This window comes from Phascolarctos cinereus, unplaced genomic scaffold, assembly GCF_003287225.1.
Source record: "Phascolarctos cinereus isolate Bilbo 61053 unplaced genomic scaffold, phaCin_HiC Scaffold_4;HRSCAF=312, whole genome shotgun sequence".
NCBI lineage: Eukaryota > Metazoa > Chordata > Mammalia > Diprotodontia > Phascolarctidae > Phascolarctos > Phascolarctos cinereus.
In genome coordinates this window covers 301,966,239-301,986,230 of record NW_027555847.1, presented here as the reverse complement: position 1 = coordinate 301,986,230, position 19,992 = coordinate 301,966,239, and the positions used below count along the sequence as shown (strand labels likewise).

Below are 19,992 nucleotides of genomic sequence, written 5' to 3'. Positions count from 1 at the left end.
CATCACTAAGTCAACCAGAGTTCAGGGTAACTGAGAGTTGTCCAGTCTGAAACCAATCAATGTCTTGTTAGACAAGATAGATGTAGGGAGTATACATATGTCTTAAGTCTAGAATACAGTTAATGAGGAGCCCAGGATGTAGATAATGAGGTAGGGTGGTAGGAGATAGTCCAGTGGGTAAAAATGTCTTTATGATCCAGTGCAAAGCCAGTTCAAACTAATAAATCCTTCAGGTGCTGTTTGGAACTGCACCGAGGAGAGAGACAAGGGTCTTGCTGGGGCCCACTCATGAGTAATTGCTAGGCACAGGGTCCTTGGGCTGGGGGAGAAACTGTCAGGGACAGTGTTTCTGAGGCTAGGGAGAAATTGGGGTCCAAGTACAAGTACCCAAACATAAGCACCCAAGCATAGGCACCCAAGCACCACATCACTTTTACTACTAATCCTGCTTGTAGAAATTTATACACATGCTCACTAGGCTATTTAGAAACTCATGTACTCTCTCCATGACTCAGTTTACTTTGGAAGTCATTGTTCTTCTGACAGGTCCAAGGGAAACATAGTCCAAGTTATCCCCATGTCCATGTGCTATTTTCCAAAGGCGATTATTCATTTCCTTTTGGTTGAAGGAGTTTTCTAATACTTGTATGTGCAGTTCTCTCTCTGAGACAACAATATTTGTTCTAGCAGGCAGAAAAGAGGTGATTCATAATCAGAAAGAAAACTAGATTATAACTCTAGACCTGGAAGAGACCTCAGAAGCCATCTTGCCCAACTTCTTCATTTTACAGATGAAGAAACTAAGGCCCAGGGATGTTAAGTGATTTGCCCAAGGTCTCATGAAAGAGTTGAAGTAGGGAGGCCAATTAGGAGACCGTTATAATACTCTGGACAAGAAGTCCTCAGGGCCTGAGTAAGAGGGTAGTCAGGTAAGTAGAAAGAAGAGATTTCAAGCAAGAGATATTGTGAAGTCAGAAATGGAAAGATTTGGCAACCGATAGGATACATGAGATGAGAGAGAATGAGGAGTGGAAGATAACGCTAAGGTCATGAGCCTAGAAAAATGGAAGAACATTGGAGCTGCTGACAAAAAGAAAGACATTTGTAGAAGAAGGGAGTTTGGGGGTCACAAAAGTAGTAAGTGTCAGAGGTAGGATTTGAACACAAGTCCTTTGTTAGGTAAGAGCTTGTTTCCTCATAGATCCACTTTTTAAAATGCTGATTACTTTTCAAGGGCAATTTTCTTTTCTAGAAGCATTAATTTGGAAAATCAAAACTACCAATAATTCAAGAAGCATTTATTAAGTTGTTCAGTCATTTCAGTCATGTCCAAATCTTTGTGACCCCATTTGGGGTTTCTTGACAAAGATACTGAAGTAGTTTGCCATTTCCTCATATTACAGATGAGGGAACTGGAACAGAGTTAAGTGACTTGCCCAGGGTCATACAGATAGTAAGTGTTTGAGATAAGATTTGAACTCACAAAGATGAGTCTTCCTGACTCCAGGTTCAACACTCTACCCACTTCGCCACCTAGCTGCCCATTTATTAAGTAGGCAGGTCCTTACTATGTATAAAGAACTATGATAGGCATAGAATAAACAAAGACAAAACAAAAAGTCAGTAAATATGCATTTATTAAATGCCTGCTATACTCCAGGCACTATGTTAAGGCTGGGGATACAGAGAAAGGAAAAAAGCAATTGCTACCTTTTAGGAGCTTACATTATACTGGGGTTGAGGGAGAGTTATATAACATAAAAAACCAGCTCACATTTCTATAGCACTTATAAAACATTGCTCCTGCTACAACACTTAGAATTACAGTTAAATATTATTATTAAATTAAATATTAATTAGAATTAAATAGCTAAAGGCAATGGATGGAGTGCTGGGCCTAAAGTTGGAAAGACATGAGTTCATCCAGCCTCAGACCTTCTCATGCACCTTCTGCATGACCCTGGGCAATTCACTTAACCTCTATTTGCCTCAGTTTCCTCAACTGTAAAATGGGGATTACAATAGCATCTACCACAGAGGGTTGTGGAAGATCAAATGATTTAACATCTAGAAAGCATGGTACCTGGCATATGTCAGACTCTTAGTAAGTGTTTTTTTGTTTTTTTGTTTGTTTTCAATAGTGTAAGCTCCCCAGTCCTGGAATACTCTCCCTCCTCATCTCTGTATCTTAGAATTGCTGGTTGCTTCAGACTCAGCACAAGCTTCACCTTCTCCTTGAAGCCCTTCCTGATTCTTCAGCTGCTCATGCCCTGCTATCCCAAATTGCCTGAAGCAGGAGACATTTAATGGTCCTCATGGGACCTTTTGGGAATTGCCAAGTGAAGTCTTCCAGATGCATTACAGATGAATGCCTCACAGATCAATTATACTATCCATGCACTGAGAAGTCTGGGTAGATAGCATAATGTAGATCAGCACCTTCTATGTAACACGGAGTCTTAAAAAGTTGTCTAGAGTGTTGAGAAATTGTGTGATTTAAGCGAGGGTCACAAGTTTGCATCAGAGGAGGGGCTTGAACCCGGGTCTTCCTGGCTCCAAGGCTGGCTCTAGGACCCTTGTACATAACAGGGTTTGTCAAAGAGAGAGGGAGATAATGTTATTTACATCAGCAACAAAAAGGGAGGAAGTCTCTGAGGTTCTGCAGAAGGTACTGGAATAGAAACCTCAGCGGGATCAAAGAGGAATGAGGGTGAGGCGAAGCCCATGCCCAGGAGACAGCTGTTTCCTTCCACGAGGTGATGAAAAGGGCAATGCCCCCTGAGGTCAGGTAAGAGATAAGCTAAGTTGACATGCCTCTTATTCATAGAGATACAGTAAGAGACAGACATCCAGGCACAGGCACATAGGCCTTGTCAGCCACCAATAGGCCATCCGAGTTATTCAGTGAGGACAAGGGTCCGGAAACAATGTACGGCAGGAAAAATACTAGATTGGAAGTCAGAGGACCAGTGTACTCAGAACCTAGTTCTGTTGCTATCTGTGTGATCTTAAGTAAATTGTGTCAACTCTTTGGGCCTCAGTATGCTCATTTGTAAAAGGAGGGGTTTTTATGGTAAGGTCTCTTCTAGCCCTAAATCTATGATCTTAAATTAGTAGCATCTGATCTAGGCCTGATGCCGGTATTAGACTGACCTACTTTGTTCTGAGGAAACCAGAATGATTGAATTGTGCCCCAGCAGAGGATTCAGCTGGAGAGTTTAGGACAAGTTTAGGACACATACAAGGGAGCTCCTGCAGAGGGTCTTGGGGGCCCCACCCTTCTCCATCCCTGAGAGTAACTGTAACTCCCTAGAGGTCTTTCTTTCCATGGAATTTGGAGCCCGTTCATTCAATTGAGTATTGACCACTTATTAAGCATTTATTAAGTTCCTACTAGGTGCAAGGAACTATGCTAGGGTGACAAAGACAAAACAAAACAGTTACTACTTTCAAAGAACTTATATCCTATAGAGGAGTTGTCCTGTGTGGAAGAGAACCACGATCCCATTGATGGGGAAGGTTCTGATGCCTCTGCCCAAGGATTGTGTTACCCACCCAGAGTGACTCAATGCATTGAAAGAATTCACCTGTAATGTGAAGATCTGGACTCTGATAACTAACTTATGCACTAAAGTAACAATAATAAACAGCATTTATATAATGCCTATTACATGCCAGGCCTTGTGCTAAGCTTGTGTTGTTCAACCATATCTGACCCCATTTGGAGTTTTCCTGGCAAAGATTCTGGAGTGGTTTGCCGTTTCCTTCTTCAGCTCATTTTACAGATGAGGAAACTAAGGCAAGCAGGGTTAAGTGATTTACCCAGGGTCACATAGTTAGTAAGTGTCTGAGGCCAGATTTGAACTCAGGAACATGAGGCCTCCTAATTCCAGGCCTGGCACTTTATTCACTGTGCTACCTAGTTGCCCCACTGTGCTAAGCACCTTACAAATATGATATCATTTGGTCCTTCCAATAACCCTGGGGAGTAGGTACTATTATTATCTCCTTTTATAGCTGAGGCAGACAGAGATTAAGTGATTCGAGGGTATACAGCTCATAAGTGTTTGAGGTAGGATTTGAAATCACATCTTGAATCCAGCTCTAGCATTCCCAACACTGCATCATCTAGCTGTCTCATAATATCTGGTTGAGGCTTTGCCTGCTATCACCATAACAAACGAAAGGGGCAACAGTGAACTGGGAAGTCAGACAGCCACGTCTGCGCCATGTTCTTGCAGTATTGAACTACTTGCCACACTGTCTTGGCTCTACAACTTTGAAGAGGCACAATGCCCAAGCATGTGCCCTATGCATAAAATGCCTTCTTTTCAATCAATTTATCATCACTGACCCTTCCCCTACCCCCCAACAATTTCTGCCTCTTGAAATTCTCCCCAGCCTTTAATCTTTGAAGGTGGGTAGACAGATCAGGGACAGAGTACTGCAGCAGGGGTCAAGTGTATTCTTTAACTTACTTAAAAAATTAACTTAATTAACTTTCATTAAAACATATCTTTCTTATAGTACATCTTACTTATCCAGCTGTCAGAGTTTATTAAGTATCATCCATATTAATATGTTAATAAAGTTAAAAAGGATCCATTTTAATATCAGTGTTCTGGTGATTATGATCCTATGTTTGCTGTTCAAATTCGTAATGGTTAGAATTTTGGTGTAGATACTGGATAAGATATTTGGAAGCTTCTCTGACCATACCATACAGGTACCTACCTAATCTGCTGATACATAAGGCTAATCATCTACCTGGTTGACACCCTGTACTTAAAGATAGTTTCTCCATGTTCTTTAATAAATAGAGCAAATTAGACAGTGATTTTGTTATAGCCTTTGCTATAATTGCAATTCACTGAAAGGAAGAATTTGAATGTAGGAGGATTTAGATAAATTGGATGAATGCATTCAATCTAGTAGGCTATAGTTAATTAATGCTAATGTTACTGCTAAAAGAAGAATCCCAAACTTCCACCAGCTGTTGAATCTGCTGCATCCCTAAATCTGGCCTTGGTCATAGAATGCCTACAAAGCTGAATGCCACAAAACAAATACACATTATTTTTTTTCTCTAAAGAGAGAGCTATTTAGTTAGGACTATGAATCACTAGACTGTTAGGAAAATTCCTGAGCCAAAAGTAACCATGCTACCAAGTATGTGGGACAGCTGAAATTGTTAAACAAACATGGAAAACTAGCTAGGTGGCACAGTGAATAGAGTGCCCATTTTCCTGAGTTTAAATCTGGCATCAAACACTTATTAGCTGTGTGACCCTGGACAAGTCACAAAGAGTTAGACATGACCAAAACAAATCAACAATAAATCAAGAAGATAAAAACCTTAACAATAATCCTAAAAACATGAAATATGGAGTTATTCATGGAAGGAAGACTGCAATCATTACCATCAAACTCTATTTTACACCCAGTGGGGCCCACCCAAATGTGAGGTCATTGGACTTTCCAATTTCTAACAGAGAAAGGGAAAAAGGAAGAGAGAGAAAAGACTTCTGGCCATTATTCTTCCCTCTAGAAGCTGAGATGCCTTCTCAGTTTCCTATAGTTCCTTTCTCCAAGAGAGAAGATATCAAGGATAGGTTCTCCAAAGTCTCATCTAGCAGAATAAGAGAGAATAAGAAATCAAGCACATAAGCAAAGCCAGACCTCTGCTCACCCATAGGGAAAAGGGCAAGATGAGAAGGAAGCAATGAGGTTGCTAGTCTCCTCTGGTGTGGGAAGGACAAAGGCCCAGGAAAACACAAGGACATGACAACTGTCATTTGTCACCAGCCAGAAGAGAAGTGAAAGACAGGCAGGAACCATCTCAAAAGGCCATTTCCTGTCCCTAGCCTAAAGGAAGGAGCAAAAAAAAGTGCCAGGTGGTAGCTGCTCTTGTGGGCAGAGCAAGGACAAAGAGGAAAGTCACTGTACCCCCCACCCAATTAGAGTGTGAGCTGCTTGACTGTATAATTGTTTTTTTTTCTCTTTAAAATTTGTATCTCTAGTACTTAACACAGTGTTTGGCATATAGCAGCACTTAATGAATGTCTTTATCAATCGTTCATCCCATACCAGCCCTCAGTGATAAGCAGAAAATGTCAGTTGTGTGCAATACTAAGCAGGCCTGAACTGGGAGACCTCAGAATATATTTGGTTTTGTCTTGTTTTTGGACTAAATCTATGATTTCTTTCATGTAGGAAACTCCCAGTGTGGAAACTACTTCTACTAATATAGAACTGTACTTGCTCTGTAACTCAAAGAGAATTGCCTGGGGCATTGAGAGACATAAGATCATAGATTTAGAGCAGGAAGGGACCTTAAAGGCTATCTTTATTTCATAGATGAGGGAACCTAGGCAAATAGAGGTTGTGTGACTTGCCCACAGTCATACTAATAGGAGTCAAAGATGGAATCTTCCTTCCTGACTCTGAGGCCAACTCCCTATCCATTATACTATATAATCTTTCTAGAATGTTAATAGCAATTAATTGCACAACTTTTGGTCAGGCTTATTAGGAGTTTTCTTCCTCTGTGGTGAACTGATTAGACTGACTTGTATTTCTGTATTATTTTCAAAGCCTCTTGCATTTGATTTAAATTGATAGAATAGACTCAACTCTATGGTCAGAATGACTTATGAATTGCTGAGAAGCCACAGCTATACCATCCTATGCAAGCTTTGGTTATCACAAAGCAGATTTCATCATAAACACATTTTGAGGACCCATTCCTTGGGGTAATGAGGAAGAAAAAGGAAACTAAATAAAAAAATCAGGAAAAATATTTGAAGAGGCCAGTTCACTGTAACACTAAAGAAGTTTTCCCAAGAAAACTTCTGGAATAGCATCTTCCCCAGGAGGCTTATAGGAACACTTGTTAGAAGGAATAGGTGGTTATCTTGAATTGCTCTCATTCTGACATAGGATGAGAAGACTCAGATTCGTCATCATCATTGTTGTTGTTTTTCCCAGTACAATGTATGCATGATGATTCTGTGATTATTGGGTACATTAACAGACAAATATATCTGCTATTTCTGGGCCATTATTTTTTTTTTTGAGAAAGCATTTGTTGAGTTTGATTCACCCATACTTAGAGTGGTTTGTTATTAGCTCTGTGGAGAAAAGGAATGATAAACACATACAAAAGTCTATGGAGCATGTGTGGGCTTCCTTTCGCTTAATACCGGGTAATCCATCCTATGCACCTTCAGAATAATGAGTGAATTCAATTCAGTGAGTGCATGGGACATTTGCAGCACTGTTCTAGACCCTCTTGGGTGAGAATTCCATTCATTACCTTGCTCACTGAATGTCTGTTCAACCCTTCTGCTCCCTGTATGCACATTGCTAGGTATTTTACATATGAAAGGATTACCTTTTTAGTAGATGACTATAAAGATGTTAAATGTAAGAGTATTTCTGATGTTAAATAATGCCATGCTATTCCCAAATGTTCAGCCATTTTAACATCATTTGCCTCTAAACTAACACTATTAAGGACGGTTAAAGAAGATTTCTCTCACTAGGAAAGATGCAGGATTTATTAGGATAATTCTTTGTTCCCTAAAGACAGAATTACATACATACAGTATTGCAATTATTGCAATTCACATGTTTGTCATCTTCCATTTTTTTCTACCAAAGCCTTATGTTTTGCTCAATGAGAATTTAGCAGCTTCACCAAATGCATCATTTGATGCACCTGTTTGGACTCTGGGTATCTTTTTTTTTCCTCCGTAGAATACATTTTTATTTAATATGTGCAGAATTGCCCAGAGGATGTCTGGGGACTTTGAGACATCTATACCCAGCTTTTTGCTTAAACTAACAAAAAAAAATGTTAAAGCTGAAATCAAACTTTGGGGCACTGATTTAACCATTCCTTTTCAAGTATCTTGGATTGATAGAACATGTCAATCCAGATACTCCCAACCTCACATGTTCAATGCCTGAGAACATTTACACAAAACAGACTAGACTCTAACAAAAGCTAATATTAGGAGTTAGTGAGGGCATGCAGAGGGGAAACAATACAAAGCCAACTTGAAAAGATTATGAGAAACACATATCAGAGTCCAGTGAGCTACAAGCACATAAACTATAGTACAATGAGATATATGGAGCACAAATTGGGGTACAAGAAGGATCTTTGGAATATAATCTGATTTAAAGGTAAAATAGAAATGGATAAAAGAAAATGCCTGAGATGCAAAAAGTGCTATGAAATTCTACCTCTAACAGCTCTGTTTGAGCAAATAGATCTTCCAGCAAAAGAGAGCCAGTGGAGCAGAGAAGGACTGAACATAGAGTCCTTATGTCATCAAAGCTTAGTTTGGGTCTTAGGTCACATATTTCTGCAAGCTTCTCTGTACCCCATGTGGATTGTAGAAAACAGTGTCACTAAAACAAACAAATAAACAAGCCCTCTCATATCTGTACCTTAAAGAATTGGGAAAATAATTTCCTAACATGTTTTTAAATGTTCCAATGGAAGAGTTTCAATTCATTTAAAAAAGATGAAAAGACAACACCTTCATATTGGCCTGAAAGAACTGGTTGTCATAAGGAAATATGGAGATTTAATAGACAAATTTCAACAAAGGCCTTTCTGTGATAGGTAGATGGGACTGAAAAAGGAGTATCATGACTTAGAAAAGACAGTACTTCCATTTGGAGCTGAGTCTCTTCAGAAGACATCTTTTTTCAGCTATGACAGCCATTAAAATCAAGTATCAAAATAAATTAAATTTAGAATCAGATTTTCAAGTTGCTATATCATAAAGTTTTAAACCTAGATCTCAAAAAATAATAGAATATTCAAATTCATATTAAATCAAATATTATTAATAATAACATTTTTATGAAGACGAAAAATGGATTTTGTGCTAGTGGGAAATAAAATATTCTCAAATTTTATTTGTCTTTAGTGTATGTAATTTTTATTTTTATGCATTTTTTCTAATGTTTTATTTAATGTATAATTATGCATAATGATTTATACATAATATATTTATTATTAACTAAATTTAATTAAATAGCTATTATTAAATATGTTATTTAAGATAGAATTATACTTTAATACATAATTATTAGCACAATAATTACATATATAATTTATAAATAAGTAAATATACTTCAAAACATATTCAATTTTTTTGATAGTGTTATATAATCAAAGATATTTGGTAGCCATTTGTCTAGCCCAAAACAGGTGTGGGCACATGAAATAGAATCAGGATGTTGTAGAGATTTTCCTGTTTTTGTCTGTGTTCTTGTATGGACTTTCATTCATTCAACAACTAATGCAAATTATTAAGCACCTACCATGTGTAGAGCACTGAGCTGGACTGCGTAATAGACACAACAATAAATAAAACAGGATCTTAACCTTAAGGGCCTGCAAGTCCCTACTTTTTGATAGGAGAGGGAAGGGAATAGGCATTTAGTAAGTGCCTGCTATGTGCTAGGCATCTCATTTATCTCATTTAATCCTCACAACTCTGGAAGATAGGTGCTATTATTATTTTTTTACAGTTAAGGGGACAGAAGCAAAGAGGTTAAGTGACTTGCCAAAGGTCATACAATCAGTAAGTATTTAAGTCTAGATTTGAACTCAGGTCTTCCTGACACCAGGCCCCATGGCCTAACCATTATACCACTTCAGACACTAGGTGTATGACCCTAAGCAAGCCACAATCTCTGTTTGCTCAGTTTCCTCTCCTCTGAATTGAGGATAATAATAGCACTTACCTCTCAAGGTCATTTTGAGAATCAAATGAAATAATAATTGCAAAGTGCTTAGCATAATGCCTGGCACATAGTAAGTGCCAAATAAATGATAGCTGTTATTATCATCATCATCATCTAAACACACAACTCATAACATTGTTGGACAAATATACTTTTTTTAGTGTTGGTATTTAAACAATAATGCAAAATTTCACATAAACTCCTCAAGAAAATCCTATACGTAGCCTAACCTCTATTCCACCTTTTCATGAATAGTCACATTTTCTCTCTCCCTCCAAAGCAATCGTAGACACTGAATAAGAAAGTAGTATGAGCCCTGTCAGCACACTAGGCTGTAGACGAGCTCGAGTTCACAAGAATGAGCTGGAGAAATAACAGGAAAGAAAGGACTGTGTACAGCTGGCTCATCAAGACAGGAAGATATTTGATTCACTTCAAGAAATGGGTGCTGGGTACCTGCTATGTGCAAGGTGCTAAGCATGGTGAAGGAATATAACAAATGCCAGAAAGTATTTAAAATAGAGGGGAGGGAATAAAGGGTAAGCAAACTTTTCAAAGCCAAATATGTGCTTACTTTGTGCGTCTGTGTGTTTCTGTAAATGTCCTGATTAAAGACAGAATTTCAGAAGGTTAATGTTCCCGGCATAGTACATATTAGCAAAATCTTGAATTAGCCTTTTATTTATTCCTCAGAATCCAAATGAATTTGTCAGTCAAGATTTTATTCATACCTTTTTTTTCTCTGCCTGTTGAAATCTTTCTTCTCCTTCAAGGCCCAAGAAAACTTCTCTGACATACCCCCAATTGAAAGTGACCTCTACCTCCTCAAATTTCCCTGGAGTTCTGAATTTCTCTTTTACCTGATCTACTTTATTCATGTAATTCATTTGTAATATATCTACAGAAAGTAAAAAATAAGTTCATGGAAGTGAGGTCTATGTCAGGTTTTTTTTTTTAATCTTTGTATCTCCCATCTTAGCACAACCAACCCAGTACACAGTAGGTGTTTAAACAATGCTGATGTTGCTGTTGTTGTTGTTAATTTGATTTTGAATTTGAATTGGTGAACACAAATAAATGAAATGGTATGGAGATTTCACAAAAATGTTTGAATTTTACATGTCAAGAGCCCCGCTTAGCTGCCACTTTTACATGATTCATCCACCCCCATTGACTTCTATGTAAGAACAACTCAATTCTGAAGCCACAGAACTGTTCACAGACACTACCCTGTATCTCTTACTTCTTGATATTTTGTCATGGTCACTGCTCTTATCTGGCAATATCCATCATAAATATTGTATGTTTGGTGAAGCCCATTTTCTTTCAGAGTCCCATGAGTGTACTCATAAGCTTTCACTTCACCTAACAAACAATAGGTATCGGCATTCATCTTTAGCCAAAATATATACAAATACACCTATTGATTTGGCATCCTATAGGCACACCTTTGGTGTTATAAATTTCCATCTATACTGAATGCCTCTGACTTTAGGGACTGAGTAAAGGAAATATATATATCATTTGCAATCCAAGAAACAATTGATGACCTGTGACATGAAAAGAATGCTTCCAAATCACTCTATGAAGTGGTATCTCTGGCCTATTGCAACTTAGCACCTTCCTACACATTTATAAGTTTGCAACCTATTACAGATTTGCAGTTTGAAAACCAGTGAATTTCCCTACATGCCACCTTGCAAGGAATAAAGTACCAGTGTGTGTTTTCACTGCCTCCCTGCATATCCGGGTAGTAAAATATTCACGACTTAGAGAATTATGCAGTGTGTTTGCAACAGCAGCTTTTGAAAGCCACTTTTTCCATTAAAACTGTCAGTTTGGTAATACAGCCATGATTTCAAAGCAAAGAAGCATTATGGCTCAAATCAAAGACAGATTACATATTTTATGTTTACATATTCTGGGGCCTTAACCGTGTAAAGTTGTTGGATATTTTTTTCTTTAGACTTCATGTTCATCTCATCCATTTTGGAATTGGAATGTATCACCCTCATTATGAACCTAATAAAACCACTGTGTATAATGTCTGCACCGCTGCAGTCCATCTAGGTATTGTGCCAGCCCCATTCACTAGGTACTGCAAAGAAAAAAAGGGTTACTGAGAGACTAGTGAAAGGTCTTTTACTGTTGTTTTGGTTTTTTTGCAAATGAACCCCTATAAATCTTTCTACTCCCTTATGATTCACTCCACACACAGATGGCCAGGAGAGAGACGGCTGGGGCTCCAGCACTTGCTTATCAGATGGCATCTTTCCTGGTCAACCACCAAAGTTGTCAAACAAATTCAGCATCAAATGAAAGGAAGCCCCAATTAGGTTGACTTTTCAGGAGAAAATGGACTAACATCTTTGAGGGCCATATTTATAGGTAGAAACTGTAGCTGGGTTTCAAGATGAAGAAGGGAAAAATTACTTGGCAATGAGACAATGTGGATCTTAATTGCAGCTTCCATTGAAGGCTGAGGCAGGCTGTATTTGTGGGAAAGAAGGAAATCAAAAAGAAACAAAAGATCTTAAAATAACAGTATTTTCCCCCAAGAACTTTATGAAATGTTACAACTAAACCTGAGACTAACAGGAACACAGTCTTTTGAACACAGTGCTCTTGGTATGTCTGGCTGAGCTTCTGAATGTACCACTGCCATAACTGCCCACACTGCCAAATGAGAGAGAGGGGCCTCTGTGAGACTTAATTGCTGTTTTGTTTTTAGTCTATTTGACTATGACACAGTAGACAGAAAAATGGCCTTGGGGCCAGGAGGACCTAAGTTCAAGTCCCAGCTCTGACACATTAACTAGTCTTGTGACTCTGGGCAAGTCACTTAATCTCTCCATGCTGTAGGCAACTAAGACTGTAAGTTTCAGAGGAAATTTGATCTGCACTGGTAAAGGGCATTTCCTCATCAGGCAGTTCCATCTATCAGTGAAATCACAGATCATTACTATCCCTTTGGCACAAAACCCCAGAAAGTGAATAAAGCTGATATTCAGACCTATTGACACCGCATCCCCATGGGTGTCACCTTTTTAGAGGTGAGGTCTGGGCCAAAGAATTATACTGGACTAGATTCTGCCAGTGGTCCTAGTCCTCTGAATGAGTTAATATAGTTGCCAAAAACGGCCAATTTACAACTAAGTATTTAGGCACCAAACGAATCTGGATCAGAGCCTTCAAGCCAAAGGCAAAAGAACATGGCACCAGAAAAGGGGAGCACAAATGAGGGGACATAAACAGTATTGGATTTTGAGCTGTAATATTCATGGTTTAACAATTCATGGATTAAGAGCAAGGTTAATTTGCAGGCACAGTTACACAGGGGGAAAAGGTATGCAATTCATCCTATTATTTTTAAACAATACCTCCATATTTTAGTACATTATTTCCTAGGAGCTCTCCTCCACCATCATATTTTGTTATTGTTGTTATTAAAGACCAACTTCCTTGCACCTTAACCTTGGAAGACAAAATGGTTGCTTCTCCACCACCACAAATATAATGTATGCTAATCACCAAGAGGACACTGAAAATGATTTTACATGTGAAATGGTTGGATTATGCCCCTAATGTTCCACTCCTGGGGTAGAATGTCAAAGCTCAGAAAAGCAAAATGGGAAATGCCCTCAAAATGGGCTCATTTGTTTCAGTGAGGAGTTCCCTCCATGAAAGCTGGAATACTAAATTCCCTGGACATCTTCTCTGTGGGACTTAACCTGGGGTTTGTGAACTTGTCTGTGATATAGCAGCTAAATGGTGCAGTAGATAGAACATTTGGACTTGAGTCAGGAAGGAGTAAGTCCAAATCTGGCCTCCCACCTTTACTAGCTATGTGACCTTGGGCAACTCACTTCACTGCTGCATGTCTCAGTTTCTTTATCGTAAAATGGGGATAATGATGGTATCTACTTCCTAGGATTGTCCTGAGGACAAAATTAGATAATATTTGTAAAGCACTTTGTAAACCTTAAAGTGCTATATAAATGCTAGCTGTTTTATTATTTTTTTTTTATATTTTGGTAACTGTATTTCAACATCATTGGTTTGCTTTGTAACACTATGTGTTTTATTTTAAAACTTTTTTTCTGAGAAGAGGTCCACAGGTGGCATCAGACTGCCAAAGGGTCCTATAACATAACTAAACCACAGAACCATTCTTGTGCTGCTATGGCCAAAGGAAGTAGGTGATGGCAATAGGCAGATGGATAAGAATAGGTGATAACAATCTCCAGCGGTCTTCCTCATACAGTTGCATAATGAATTTTTTTTTTGCAGAGGCCATTTTTAAATGCGTTTTAGTGTCTTTTGCCCAGATCAGCAGGAGACTACGTACAGATTTGCTCAGCAAGGACCAGTCACATTGATAACGCATGTTGGAAAAACAAACATGATTATGTAACTTTTCCGTTTATAAAGCCGGTCACTGTATAGCAGAATAGATCAGTTTCCCACCTACTGGGGAAATACTGTGCATTTCAAAACCATGTACCATATTGGCCCATTAGACAGAGCTTCTCCAGTGTGCTGGGAACACAGCTCATACAGACACAGGGCCCCTCTGCATTCACAGTGCTGCGGGTAAGGATGAATTGTCAGCTTTAACGTTGAGTCTCTTGGCATTGGTCCATGTGTGTTGCCATTCTAACATTATTTAAACACAGTGTGCTTCATATTTATGAGCTTAAAAAAAATTCTGGTCCTACACTTCTGGCTTTCTTAAGAACCATCCAGGGAAAAGGGTGTGACCTCACAGCCCAGCATATAACAAACCTCATTCAAATGCAGGCAGTGTATTGGGAATCTTAATTCTATTAGAGCATGGACAATGAATGTATTTGTGTTAGTTACTTTCCCACTTTGAGGTTAAACAAACCAGTGAATGGGACTCCGGGTGGCAACAGAATGAGAGCCTGCATTGGATGATGCGGGCAGACAAATACCAGCCAATACCAGCCAGGATTTCGGAAAAAAAAAAAAACCAAGGAGCCTCCTTCCTGCCTTCCCATGACTTTCCGACAATTTGGATTCTACAAATCTTAATGAATAGCAAAAAATCCCCCTCTAATGTCTTCATTCAGCAGTTCGGTTCCGAGGGTCACATGATACATTTGTCAGTATGGCTGCTCCTCAGAAACTGTGCCTCAATTCAAGGGGCGTCTGAATGAGCCACAGAAAATTTGTTCCGTCTACCCCTGTATTAATATCCCTCACTGAATAAAGTTCTAATTTATGATTTCCAGACTGAATGACATTCTGTAAACCTCCCTCCCAATGCCCACCACAGGATTTTTCCCACTGATTTGATTAAATTATCACATTGCCACTTAAAAACCTTAGATTATAATTCGGTCTCAGGCACAGGTCTTCCTCCATTGTAGCACCCATCTGCTGTTTTTAAGAATTACTCCCCCCGAAGGGATATGCTACACATAAATACCCTTGGACCACCTGCCACTGGGTTACAAAATCTTTTACTAAACATTATTATCAATACTAGGAACCAGAAAAAAAAACGCATTGATAAAAACTAGTGAATTAACATAAGTCTAATCTCTATAGATAGGGGACAGTGTAATAAGATGACACTAATTCTTTCAGTTTAGCCCTCTCTTTCTCCAGCTTACCTCTAAATGATCTAGGCTTGTAGTTCTGTCATTAAGAAGCTTCCTTGTCCTTTTTCTCTGAACAAAAGATCAATGCGAGACATTAAAAATTCTCTGCAAACAAGGTGTATGTTAACATACTGTGCATAAAGAAACAATGAGAATTGTTACGGGGCTGATGTTGGACTGATGTCAGTAAATCACAGCCAATAAGCATTTAGTAAGCACCTATTGTGTTCTAGGCACTGTGCTAAGTGCTGGAGAGACAAAAAAAAAAAGGCAAAACATGTCTCTCCTTTCAAGGAGATCACAGCCTAAAGATGGGGACAACATGAAAACAACTATGTACAAACAAAATAGATATAGATTAAATTGGAGATGATTAAAAGAGGATGTTCACTAGCACTAAAGAGCGGGAAAGGTTTATTGCAGCTGGGACTTGAAGGAAACCAGGGAATCCAGGAAGGAGAGATATTAGCAAGAAAATTTCAGGACTGGGGAGGGCAGTGAGTGAAAATGCCTGTATCTGAGAGATAGAGGAAGGATGCCAGTGTCACTGGACTGAAGAGCATGTGGGGATGAGGAAGGTGTAAGAAGAGTGGAAAGGTACTAGTGGACCAGGTTGTGAAGGGATTTGAGTGCCAGACAGAGGATTTTATATCTGTTCCTGTAGGTGATAGGGAGCCATAGGAATTTACTAAGTAGGGAAGTGACTTGGTCAGACTTTCATTTTCAGAAGATTAATTTGACAGCTGAATGGAGGATGGACAAGAGGAAAGAAACTTGAGGCAGGAAAACCAACCAGCGGAATATTGCAATAGTCCAGATGTGAGGTGATGGGGCCCTGCACCAGGGCAGTAGAGGGGTTAGAGGAGAGGAGGGAGCTTGCATGAAAGATGGTTCAAAGGCAAAATTAACAAGACTTGGTAATAGATTAGATATAATGAGTGAGATTAAGGATTTGAGGATGTGAAGAGAATCAAGTGAATAAACAGGAAAGGGTAGGTTAAAATATTGGCCAAGTTCACAGGATCAGGAGGCAGCAAGCTATAATGAGGAGAACCCAGGGTTCTAATCCTTGCTCTGCTATTAACTGGTTATGTGATCTGGAGCAAGTTACAATTTCTCTGGGCCTCAATTTCCTCATCTAGAAAATGAGCAGATTAGAATAGAAAATAGCTAAAGTCCTTTCCAGCTCTAAAAGCCCATGAACCTGTGGTACTTAAGACTAGAGATGACCCCTAATCAATCAGCCTATCCTCCTCTTTCTTAGTTACCTACCCAGATAAATAGTATCCTTTGTATTCTTAAGTATATGCATGGGAAGAAGAAGCTATGTAAATTATCTCAATAATTTATCAAAATACCCCAATCTTTTCAGCATTTTGTATGAGGATCATGCTTCTTTCTGAATAGATGACATCTTTCCTAATGTCTCAAGTTGTCCAGCAGAGTTACTGTCTATCTATCATAGGGGTTCTTAACCTTTTTTGTGTCATGGACCCCTTTGGCAATCCAGTGACCCCTTCTCAGAATAATTTTGTGGGATTTTTTTAAACTTCATAATTGAAGGAAATGCTAAATTTCAGTTAGAGGTTAGTAAAAATAAAAATGCGATATTTTCCCCTCCAAGTCCATGGACCCCCTAAAATCTGTCTATGGACCCACTGGAAATTACCAGGTAAAGAACTCCTGATCTAGGCTAACAAGGAATCTTCTCAGGAAAATTAAAAGAATAGATCAACTTCATTTCTTGTTAGATTCAGGTGTTTATCTTTTAGAATCATGACTTCATTAAAACATCATGGTATAATGAAGGTAGAAGACATATCAAATGAGACAAAAAGGTCTTCTTTCCAAAATAACCAGCCCAAAAATAAGGCTAGCACTATCTTTGAACTTTTTGAAGAAAGAATGCTTCTGTACATGACTAAAAAAATTCTAACAGGTAGTCTAAAATTATAAATACCAATAAATCCTTAAAAATAAAGTTTTTAATAGGCTATAAAGATAAGTAAACTGAGAAAACTTCTACAGACAGAACACTGAAAAGTTCTTTTCAAGAAATAGTAATACACTTGACTTACAATCAGATTAGTACAACAGAAGGTTCTTGGGAAAGTTTTTGTTTGTTTTTTAAGTTTCAAAAATTTAGGTTATTAGACCCTTGACTTTAGATCCTAGATTAGAGTCCTAGAAATGGTATGGCGAGGTGTTGACAATTCATGACTTTAACTTTAAGAAATTGCTCCTTCCCCCAAGTTGCTGGGATGCTGTACTACTCCTTTCTCCACAAAGCTGTCTACTTTTTAGTTCATTAACCTCTCTGCCCCCATTGTGGGGGGTGAAGGGGCAGGGAAAAGGAGATTGCTTAAAACTTCTCTTTGTTTAAGATTTTTTCAATGTACACCTTACATCAGGTATAGAACAGATACTTTACTTCCTACACACGAAAAGAATGCTTGACAAAAAATAATGGATTCAATAACTTAATTTATAGTGCTGCTTAAACCTCACCAGAGCATAAAAAAATTTTAAGGACTACTAATTAGGCATTTTATATTTCACCTCAGCATTGTACTATCCAACAACTCCCCATATGCGCCTGCTGGTAAAATGGCCATGCTTGATCCAGTTGCCTTTTTGGTAGTCATCCTCTTTCCCAGAGTGTTGGAGTAATTTCCAGGGATTCCTCTCTTAGTACCATTCAGTTCCAATCTGATGGGATCAAGAATCTTCACACTTCTCAAACTCAAAACGTCACCTTCAAACATGGACACATCCATATCCAGATAGATAAATAGGCAGCCCAAACCCTAACCTCAGGCTTGCAGAGACAGAGCTTTAGATGCTCTGTGCTCATAGCTATATGGAGCCTATGGTTAGGAGGTAGTGTTAACCGTCCTTTCACCTATCCCACTTGGGAAGCAGCTTGAAATAGTTCTGACACAATTCTCAGCTAGAAAAAAAAGAGAGAACTAAAGCTCACTCTCTCTCTGTGTGTCTGTCTATCTCTCTGTCTCTGTCTGTCTCTGTCTCTCTGCCTCTGTCTTTCTATATCTCTCTCTGTGTCTCTCTCTGTGTCTCTGTCTCTGTGTCTGTCTCTCTCTGCTCTCTGTCTCTGTCTCTCTCTCTCTCTCTCTCTCTCTCTCTCTAACATCCACGAGTCATCAGCAATTCTAGCTCTGCAGCCAACAGGGGACTCATAACCATCTGAAAGTACAAGTCATTTACCCCTGAGTCACATGACTGAAAGCAAACTCCCCAAAGCTCATATATGATCAGCCAGAATGAGGACAGGACTTTTCAGAATACTCCATGGAGTGGCTGATCATTAAAGGAGGGCAAATTTCAAAGATGAATTACTTTGAAACTTCAATGGATCTGCAGGCTCATCAACGTGGGCATTCCTTCCTATATCACATCCTATCCATGCCCCCTCATCATCTCATTCAACTCTGTGATCTCCAGTAAATTGTCTACAGGGTTCCTCTCCCTACCCCTACAAATATTCAGGCAGCCTTTTTCTAGATACCATAGATACCAATGGAACAGACAGGCTATCCGTGAGTTATCCCTTGCTCTCACCAAATGACTAGTTCACCTCATGTTCTGATCATACAGTTCTCTGATGACATACTATACACTGATTCTCTTGCAAAATCCTTGATTGGTTAAAAAAAAAAGTGAGCTAATAGGTAGAAATCCCATGGCAGATTGTTGGGTTAACATATTTCATTCAATCCCATCATCACTAATTATCTGGGAATCCCATACCCACACACATGCACACATACACATAGCTACCACACCAGGTGATTACCTCATTTCTCTACTCCATTTTGCTAGTATGGCTATCTATAGTCAGAGTTACATGTTGTGACATCTGTAGGAGACTTGTCCAGCTAATCATACTGAGGATTCCCTTGGGATCTAATACCTTTCTGAAAATGTGACCAATGCCAATTGTACCAAATTATATTTGTAGACTTACAAAGGTTTTAATACTATCTCCAGGATTAGATAGAAGATGATAAGTACTTCTCCATCTTATATTCTTTAAGAATCACCAAATAAATACATCTCTTTTACTTACAACAGGTAGGAAATCTTAAACTATTTTCTTCCTAGTAAGTACTCTCATAGCAAAACATGTCCCTCTCTTTTCCACAACTTGGGATTAGAACAATAAACCTGGAGAATGTTTCATGATTCTTATACCATGACAAAGTCCAATGGAAGTTTTATTGAGTATGAGACATTCCTATTGCCATTTTACTAGCTAAATTTAGATTTGGGGTCAAGAACCATAGCTAGGTAACTTTTTTATGTAATATATTGCATATAACCATGCATATGTAGGTACTTAGTAATTTTAAAATAATAATAATGAAAGTCCTGACAGACAAAACCCCCTGATTATCAACAGAATAGACAGAGTAAGAACAGTATGGTGATTTTAGCTTTTCAGTCTAGCCTATCAACAAAGGAAGGCTTCTACTCATCGGAATGAGAAAGTAGTTTAGCCTCAGTTCCTACTTAGCCCTTGACCTCAACTGTGACTGACAAGTGGAATGGTGATGTGGAGATGTGAGCAGACACCTGT

The 19,992-nt window shown here is 38.7% G+C and overlaps 1 long non-coding RNA gene across 1 annotated transcript in view; it reads right to left on the bottom strand.

The window, feature by feature from the left end:
* LOC110222238 (uncharacterized) overlaps positions 1–15,526 on the bottom strand; it is an 89,793-nt gene extending 74,267 nt beyond the window's left edge. The window contains exon 1 of the long non-coding RNA XR_002328323.1: positions 15,408–15,526. This is a non-coding gene — a long non-coding RNA (uncharacterized LOC110222238). The remainder of the gene's footprint in view (positions 1–15,407) is intronic.
* Positions 15,527–19,992: the final 4,466 nt, after the last annotated feature.